Here is a 10,314-nt window from a genome sequence, read left to right on the forward strand (position 1 = left end):
TCGCGCCGCGCGATGCCGCTTGCGAACAAAATCCTGAAATTCGATTATTTCTAGTGTTAACTAGAGTACTTACTGCAGAAATTGATTTTCTTTGGAAAAATGATTTTGGGCGAAGAAATTCTGTTTGTTTATGGAACTGTTTATTTTCGTTGGTTCTCTAATTCATTTTTATTGCAGAATGTAAAGGGTTGAAATCGATTTTATATTCTTTCTCGTGTGAAATGCTCGTTGAAGTTCCTATAATGATCGAACACTCGGCACATTCCTATATGTAGATCACTACAATTCGCTGACGCGAAGAGAGCGACGAGCGAGTCAGTGAAAAAATCGACGGTGCTGGACGCGGATCAATTTACGAGGCGGATCGTATCAAATTTAGAATTCTTATTGTTGGTTTCCTTTGGAATCTTGTTAAGAATTACCACTGGCAATAGGAAAGTTTCTATTTGTTAGATATTCAGATGTTTCGATACAATATTCACTGTTGAAAATTAATAAATATCAGAAATTACCACTAGCAATAGGGAAGCTTCTATTTTTTTGATATTCAGATATTTTTAGATACAATATTCACTATTGAAAATTAAGAACTATTAAAAATTACCATCAGCAATAGGAAAGCCTCTATTTTTTAGATATTTAGATGTTTCGATACAATATTCACTATTAAAAATTAACAAATACCAAAAACTACCACTAGCAACAAAAAAGCTCCTATCCTTCAAACATTCAGATACATTTCAATGAAACATCCACCATTAAACCTTAACAAACCTCAAAAACTACCACTAGCAACACAAAAACCCATTTCCCATATCCCAGCATTCCATCCTATCGTATCCCGTTTCTAACAGCATTTTGAGAAAGTTCGAACAGTCCTAGCGTCTCCGCAGCACCCGACAGTGCCGTCGTTGTTTATACGTTGCTTTATGTACATAGAAAATCATACGGACACCACGGTATCCTCTTCCCAGCGATCAAAGACGCCACGGTGCCGTGGAACGCCACTCGTTACACGACCTCGTTCGTCGCGGCTGAAGGAAATAGGCGACCGAACGTTTCTCTACTTTTCAGCCGATAAACTGCCGAGTCATTCGCTCCTAGACGATCTCGTTAACTCAGCTTCTTCGTACGGTGCAATTTCTTCGGCACGTTTACGACGACAGACGCCGGACATTTATGTTCACCGCAGAAGAAAATTCGGCTACTCTATCGCCCTACTTCTGTAACACCCTGTATACGCAGATAATATATCTTCGACACTTTAATCGCTGCGAGTTGTTTTCCTACGTGTTTCTCGCGGCACGTGATAAAATTGAGGGAATAAAGGCTTTTAACGTTGTTGTTCTACTTTTGGAGACGAATGTTTTGTTAAATGTTTGTTATCGGCGGCAATGTTGTATCAGGAGGGACTCTAATTGAAATGTAATAATGAGTAATTTGAAGTTTAATTTAATATGAACTTTGTGACATTTGATAATAATGTTGAAATAATGTATTGAATAATACCAATATTTTCCTAAATATTTGTTATCGATAGCAAACTTCTATCAGAAGGAATTCTAATTTAAATGTAATAATAAATCAAGTTTGAGCAGTAATTTGAAATTTAATTTAATATAAACTTTGTAATATTTTCTAACAATGTTGTAATAATACCAATATTTTCATAAATATTTGTTATCGTTAGCAACGTTTTATCAGAAAGAACTCTAATTAATATGTAATAATGAATCCAGTTTGAGCAGTAATTTGGAATTTACTTTAATTAAAATTTTGTAATATTTACTAATAATATTATAATAACACTAATAATACTAATAATAATATATTACGTTCCTAGTTATTCTTGTCACTATTCAATTACATTATTAATAACACTGCTCTACAAAACGAAAAGATTACCAACTTCCAATAAAAACATACACATTGATCGATATTAAATAATTGTCCTCAAGGTTAAGTAGTATTATAAAAATAAAATTGACATTCGGTCGCTTCTTAATCGCGATCGATTATCTTAGCCAGAGACTGATACACGATAACGATTTCACTCAGCCACCTTAATGTCATCGATGGCTGGCACAGATTTCCGTCGGATACGTCATCACGTATCGCGGAAACGCGCGTTACGGAATGTTGGCCGAGCGTACATCAATGAAATAATATTTGACTTGTTCAGCAAACGTTTGTCCAGCGTTACGATCGTTCCGAGAATCGATCGTGCCGCTAAGTTTAAGCGTTTCATTGTTTGGAAATCGGCGCACAGTTTCGTTGCTATTCAAATCCCTTGAATTTATCCGTAAGCAATATTGCGACGATCGTATTCGGAATGATTAACGATCGTGATCGATCCTATATCGTGCAAAATATTTTACTAATACTCTATAATTACATTCATAATCTGTAATTGTATTTAGAATTTGGAAACTTTGAAAGTACAAGTTCAATGAATGTATCCAATTTGTTCAATTCAGTATAAATTAGATGTATCTTAGATGTTTAATAGATCAAGGGATCTTTTAATTCTGCACTTGTAAATCTACAGATCCACTGGCCGTACGTCGCTGTCAATGATTCGAATACCAGAGATTGCGATCTATGCTCGCCGAGCCGCGTAATCGTGGTTTTATAGTAGCAATCGATCATTAGAAAAGAACGCGTTATCTAAGAGGCCTTCGAAACCATTAGGTCTCCGAGAGAGTCATCTTCGTGTCCACATTCCTTCGAAAATCCACGCGAACGGCCAGCCTTTATGCAATGATAACATTTACAGTCCACAGAACCACGTAAGGTACACTCTTTCGACAGTCCGGATAGTAAGCTAAAATATTTGACAAGTATTTCGTCGATGATCTCCAAGGATACATAGAATTTGGTGACCAGCAGAAAGAACGAGTTTACTCGTCTTACGAGAGAGAATGACTCTTCGCAAATTCAAACGGACAGTCTTCGGGCAATGAATACGAAAGAAGCAATTCTCATTGAAAACTTTTTCGTTAGTCATCGACGCTTGATGCTAACGAATTCCGAATTCCTGCATGGCTTTATCGCGATCATGAATAGTCGGCTCGTTAATGAAACCATTAAACTTCGTCATCCGATGATTAACGGAACGGCCGACCGGGGAACACGGTCATTGAATGGAAAACATTTAAGTGTTTCCGCTATAATCGCGGCGCCATTATTCTGTGGTAACTGATCTAAATACCCGACAGCGGAGGCGATTAGCTGAGAAATTAACGAAATAGGCGAGTCTACGTGACGCCGGAGAACGGAAATTGATGCTAGACGATGGAATGATAATCAACTGTTGATAAAATCGCGATTTAACGATGATTCGGTGGAGTCTGACTGCTTTCGAAATGTTCTTTTCAGTAATTCCGCATTGTTTCACGTGTTTTATTTGAAGTGTACTTTGAAAGACGTTGGTTGATCAAATAAATAATATTTCTGTATAAATAAATAAATAATACTAGTGTCTGGATGATTCAGTAGACAAAGTTTAAGACCAACCGTCAATGTTACTGCGAGTCAGTTCCGTAGAAATCTTTGTACTGAATGAATCTATTCAATGTTTGGTCGAGGAACAGTTAGATATGAACCATTAATACAGTACCTGTCATTAAACAGTACCTAATCAACAGTAATAGGTAATATAATGCATTATAAAATAGTATAATACAATTAAAAGAAACACAAAGTCACGGTTTAGCGTGCAAGTTAGATCCGAATCGAGTTTAGAACAGGTTTAGCTACATTGCGTAGATTTATTGCCATTATCCGTGAGATAGATCTATATAATGAGGGCACAGGTCAACTCAGAGTTACACACAGAATAAATTTATGTTGCGTTACGTCTGAATTCAATTTCAACGCGTTGCATTCCGCTGAAAGCCCATTAAACGCAATGGTAACTGCTAACGGTCTTCATCTATGACACCGTTTAACCGTCCATTACAATTTATTTCTAGTAATTAAACGAGTTAATGGGCGACCGAACGATTATTAATCCGTTGCAAAAGTGTACATCCAGTTATTTACCGATTGCTCTCGACGCAATCTTATTACGGACGCTCGCGTAACCTAAAAACGTGGATGCGACAAGATGGCCGCCACGGCGCGGCGCGCGCGGCGCTTCGATAAAGAAAATTTCGCTTTCCATCGTGCATCGAAAGTGGTGCGTCGCTCGAAACTTGCAGCGACTCGTTTAACACCGGTTGCTTTGACGATCGGCGAGCACGCGCGAAAGGAAGCTCGAGAAAAATCAGATCGAACAGCGGTTTCTCGCATTTCGAAAAGAGACATGGCGGCGAGCTCCTTATAACCGTCCCATTAACTTCAACTGTATCTTCTTCAATATTCAATATTCATAATTATAGTACAACTACATAATAATTTCAATAAAAATATTAAAAGATCTACGAAATTCTTAGCTACCAATTACTGTCTTCGAAAGATCAATAAGTAACCGGATCAACTGTTTATATTAGAACCTCCGAACAGTCAAGTGGCATGCTCAATGCCAATGTCAGCGCGTAACACGTTCCGATCGAACGGGTCGGTTGACTTTTCCCGCAATTAAGCGAGCGCGATACACGTTCCCGATCGCGATCGGCCGGCTGGCACTTTCTTCTTAGCGCGGCCAATCGCACCTCGCTTTCGAGGTCAATGTCTAGGAGAACACCGCGTAGATCAGCGATACATGCACACGCCGTTTCTGCACCGGTCGGCAAACTTTCCTTGATCCTCGCGCGCCTCGCGACGCGATCGTGCTGATACCCAGGCCAATATGTCAGCAAATTATCCTCGCCGACCGTGGAAGACAAATTAACTAGTAGAGCTTCACCAGCGAATTTTAACGCAACTATCGAGCAAGAATTTGTTATGAAGATTATGGAAGCAGATTTCTTGAGACTCGAAGAGCTTTGCACTAGGAAAGCAATAGGAAAGCTTCTATTTTTTAGATATTCAGATGTTTCGATACAATATTAACTATTAAAAATTAAGAACTATCAAAAATTACCACTAGCAATAGGACAGCTCCTATCTTTCAAACATTCCGATATGTTTCGATACAACATTCTCAGAAATGAGAACACAGTATTAAGTTTCTCTTAACGATCTCTAAACTGTTAAACGATTCCCGCGTGAAATCTTTCGACTAAATCTAGATTCCAAACAATTGAATCTGAATTCCACATTATCAAGCCTAAATTCTGAACCGTTGTTCCCAAATTCTCGCAAAGTAAGAAAACAAATTGCAATAAAGCTGCTTTTTATTAGTCTCGTAATTCGACTCTTGTTTACTGCTCGAAATAAAAATATTCCGCTCGTCAGTGACACAGATAATCTCACCAGCAAACGTATCAAAGTGTCCGTGAGAGAACGAAGATAACAGCTATCGAAATTTAGGATCAAGGTTCCTACAGTCGAATCGAATTTCGCCGATCTCTCCGTTGCCCGAATTCTCGTATTCCAATTAGAAGAGGAGATGAAAGAAACGAGCGAAAGTGAAACTCTTGTTGCGCAGCGGTCGGCGAACAGAGAAAAACGAGGAGAAAATTATCTCGCGTCTAATCGTGAGCGTAATTTGTTTAAATAACTGGCGCGATTCCACCGTTCCAGTCTGGCGACCGGACACCGAGAGTTAACTCGAACGAGATGAAAAGTAACGCGACTTTCGACTGCGCGTATATTTGTAACAAAGTTCCACGCATCCGATTCGTTGAGTTCTGTTCCTATAATTGGGAGGAAAGTCGAGATCTAATCGAAAGCGTACGATGCACACGTTGTTCGCTAATTGAGATTGCGAAATTGGTGATTATTCTATACTCTATCATTTGGGAAATTAGAGAAATGAGATATCTCTTGCAAATAACGAACTTTGAACCTAAGAGAACGAGGGTTGATCTTTTGAAAAATGGATGAAATAGTTAATCTTGAAGTGAGAACAGAACAGTTAGAAACAAGGTTCGAGAAACTACAAATTGAGGAACTGATTAGTATCAATCATTAATTGGAATACGTTCAGGTTACAACAGAAACTACAAATTTAGGAACTGATTAGTATCAATTATTTCCATAAATGCCTACGTTTAGATTACAGTAGATCTCATGCAACAAAAGTAGCTTAGCTAGAATCATTTTCTATTAATATTTCACATATTCACGCATCATACGAAACTTGACATTAAATATTATTGTTTCTAATTTCTCTATAGCAAATAACGACTGAAACGCCGAAATATAATTATTATTAACGAATCGGACTTCGCGTCGTTCACCCGGATCCCAACAATATGCTAAAACGAAATCGTCTGTTCCCAAAGAAATCGGCGGAACGCTTCCAGCGCAAGTCCGATCGCGGAAACGCAGAACATGTTCCGTCGAGGAAAAGCGAGTTCGCTCTCGGTCCCCTTCGTTACGGTATCATTACCGATCCGGTCGCGATTTAACGCGATCGCGGCGAGTCGTTACGTCGATCCCGCGGAAACACGTTCTGTTTCGTCGCGCGGTTTCCAGCGGGGCGCCGGCCGGTGAAAGTTCCCCGATCGAGGAATAATAAATCGACGGAAGCAAACAGGAAACGGGAAAGGTGCAGCAAGAAGGCAGCGACCGCCGAGTCGTGGCGATAATGCCGATTCAGAGGAGGAAACGACGGGGGAACGAGATCGAAGACATGGCGAGCTTGATCTTGACTTTCGCGACCGCCTTGCTTATGGGAGAATTGAATTGGATTGCGAGGGGACAGAAAATTAATTATAATTAACCTCTTAACCTATGAGAACGCATAAAATTGGTGATGAAGATTGTCAATAGAATTTAGGAAAAATGTTATATTTTATTTCATTTTTCTCTCTTTCTTCAATACGTTAACTTTTTAGCTACTGGTATATATTCACGAATGTGTCTAAATACAAAAAAACCTTACAAACAAATAATCTTTGGTGTTAAGACGGTTCATTTATCGTGAATATCTAGAAAGTAGTAGAAAGAGGAAAATTATTATACTGATGCATGAAAGATTTGATATCTCTTCGTAAAAATGATTGATGTGAATTTCTAATGGAACTGAAATAAGCTAATAAGTACAAGATAGTAACTAAAATCAGTAGATTCTGTAGATGAAAGTATCACGGTACGATCGAATGCAAAAATCATCATTCACAGGTCAAATCGATAAGAATGATCTCAGCGCCTGAATGCAGAAAACAGTCGGATCTCGTCGAGAAGCAAACAAAATGAAAAAGAAGAAAGTGTAACCGAGCAACGAACGTCAATTAATTCATTCCCGCTAATTAACGAGGTAAATGTTCGAGAGAAAAAGTCGCAGTCAAGCAAGAATGGCTCGAAAAGCGGTAGTCTTCGTTGCCTCGTGGCACGCGAGGCTGTAGGAACACTTGTTCTCTATACTCGGTCGCATGCCCACGCCTCTGTCGTCTCTGGTTTCGTGTGTTCGACGACAGAGCCTCGCCGTTCGGAGTTTACACTGTGGGGCCACTTAGAAAGAGAAAGGAGAGCCGATGGAATGCATCGAGTAGACGCAGACCAACTTCGTTTTTCCCTGTGAACCCTCAATTACCAAGAAAGTAACAATGCTAATGTCAAACTGTAATTCATGCATTATTGATGAAGCAAATATGGTGACTCTAAGAAAAAACTGCGAGAAATGGGGAATCTCTTCGAAATGTCGATAAATTTTGAATTTGGGAGAAATAGGGTTCTTTTGGGGAATTTTTGGATGAAAGAGGTAGAAACAAGGTTGAACACTCTAAATTTAACAGTAGAACTACTGAGCATTTAATACGATTAATATGCAATTCCTATAAAAATTGTAACAATAGATTATTCTCAGTTTCTTCAGACATTCATTATAGTACTCAAATGAATATTTTCAAAGTCATTTCGAATATTCAATGCTTCGAAGATATCAATAATTGCTAACCAAAAAAATTGAAAACAGTCGTTTTGACTGGTACGTAGTTGTAATGTTAAGAAAAGACTAGGATCAATAATTTCCAGAAAATCTAAGGGAAAATTAAGATTGAATTTTCGGAAAATTTTCGGATAAAGGAGTTAACCTTGAATTAAGAGAAGCAGCATAGTTAGAAACAAAGTTGAAGACACTCTAAATTTAGGAAAAGACTAGGATCAATCATTTCCAGAAAATCTAATAGAAAATTAAGATTGACTTTTCGGAAAATATTCGGATAAAAGAATTAACCTTGAAGTCAGAGAAGCAACATAGAAACAAGGTTGAAGAAACTCTGGGAACAGATTAGGATCAATTATTTCCAGAAGAATCTACATGTAGGTTACAACAGCAGATTCGAAGGCAACAAAAGTAGCTTAGCCAGAATCAACGAGCTGAGCTCCAGAAATTTCAAATCCGAGACGAGCTAATCCTGATGCCAAATCAGAAGGCTAACGGTTTGTCTCGAACAAACTACAACTTTCGAGCCAATAGAAGGTTAGAATCAAATAAGAAGCCTTAAAAAAATTCTAAACATACTAAAATACTAGTATCAAGCTACCTTAAGAATACCAACGTTGAAATCGGAGCCCTAGTTTCAAAACAAAAATGCAGAACCTGATTCAAGGAACAGTGCAGCCTGCAAGAACCTGAAAACTCGAGCAAGATTCCCTTCAGACGAAGTTCCTTCGAAATATAACCAAACCAGGGAACTTTCAGCAACCTTAAAGTTCCTAGATAAGCAACGATCGAAAATTGATTCTAAAACTATACAGTACTAGTATCGTCGTGATTCGTCGACTGTTTCGATTTATTCCCAGGCCCCATACCCCCATATCGCGAATTGCTCGGTCAACATATTGAAAATATGTAGTAATAAGTAGAATAGTAGAGGATAATAAATAAAAGGATCAACTCTACTCTCTTTCTCGTAATTTGATATTTCGAAGAGATTCCCCATTTATCCTGGTTTTCTCTTAGAATTACCTAGCTTCATCAATAATGTACAAAAATATACTCTTTCCATTAGCATTATAATTAAGACTTTACAGTGAAGAATCAACGAAACTACTCCAGCAACAGCAAAACTGAAATCTTAACTTGGCTGCAAGAACTTTAAAAACCAGTTCAAGTAGTTCCAGTTAATCCTTTGCACTCGAGAATATTTTCAACGAATATTCATTACTCTAATGAAATATCAATGATACGTTTCACAGCTAACACAAAGAAACACCTAGCATAAACTAAGTAACAGAACTATTTTATCTCGACGTTCCATACGTCGATTATACGAAACTTTAACACTGAATCCTAAATTTTATCATTTTCATTGGTCAAACCGAATGGCGACTGAAAGGCGCCTCTCGAGTGCAAAGGGTTAAAGGCAGTCCCGAAGGAGGCCTTCGCAGGACGATCATCGCCACGTAATCTATCGATCGCGGTAGAATGAAATGGTATACTCACCGATTCTGCCTAAGACGAACTGGAAGTCATCGCAAGGAACATTGACACTGGCGTCTCCACGTCAAGGACCTCGAAGGCACACGCGCATCGTCGAACGAGCGGCCGAGACGAGCCCGAAATTTCCAGTCCCGGCTGGCTGGAACGCGGAGAGCCTCGTTGAACGACGCGTTTCGCCCGGTTTGGTCGGCGGCGGGTCAATTCACGGCCGATCCGACGGTGGCCGCGGCGGATTTCATCGTTGGATTTCGATGGGGAAACACGCCGGAGCGGTCCTGTTCCGGGTGCCGCGAGCGCGGAGGGTGCAGGCGCCGGCCGGCCGCCATCATAGAAATCAATACAACCCTTCAGGGGAGCTCGGCTCGCGTGGACGTTTGATCGGATGGACGGGTTCTCTTGGCGTTCGTTAGGCTCGGTTCACAGCGACGAACTGTTGGGGAGAGATGGTGGGTTAACCATAAGTGTTATGTGTTAGGAGGAATTGTACGGGGTGATTTATAGTTTGTGAGGGTAACAGGAGTGATTAATCGCGGTTTATTCTACTGCTAGAAAAATTCATTTTTGTTCGTTCGGATTTTGGGAGTTAGAGATTTGAAAGTAGTTGAAGTATGTGTTGATGTAATTGCATCAATCAAAGTCGATGTAAATGTACTAAATAGGGGCTATGATAGTCAATACTCGTCAAGTTGACGCGCTCCGTAAACCTAGCGTTGAAATGTTATTTTTGTTTATAGGGACATAATTTTAGGACTCTAGATGGTAATAATATTATAAGGAAACTAATACATTTCTAATAGTTCCATTATTAATTCAAATTGTATCACGATGCGACTTACAGTCATTTATGAGAATAACAAGAATGATTAAAACGTTTTTCT

General features: G+C 39.1%; 1 protein-coding gene across 1 annotated transcript in view; it reads right to left on the reverse strand.

Annotated features, from left to right (window-relative positions):
* LOC116434655 (very long chain fatty acid elongase 4) overlaps window positions 1-9,748 on the reverse strand; it is a 31,092-nt gene extending 21,344 nt beyond the window's left edge. Inside the window, exon 1 of the mRNA XM_031993206.2 lies at window positions 9,440-9,748. The gene's annotated coding sequence lies outside the window, so the exon portion shown is untranslated. The remainder of the gene's footprint in view (window positions 1-9,439) is intronic.
* Window positions 9,749-10,314: the final 566 nt, after the last annotated feature.

This window comes from Nomia melanderi, chromosome 10 (assembly GCF_051020985.1).
Source record: "Nomia melanderi isolate GNS246 chromosome 10, iyNomMela1, whole genome shotgun sequence".
NCBI classification, from domain to species: Eukaryota; Metazoa; Arthropoda; class Insecta; order Hymenoptera; family Halictidae; genus Nomia; species Nomia melanderi.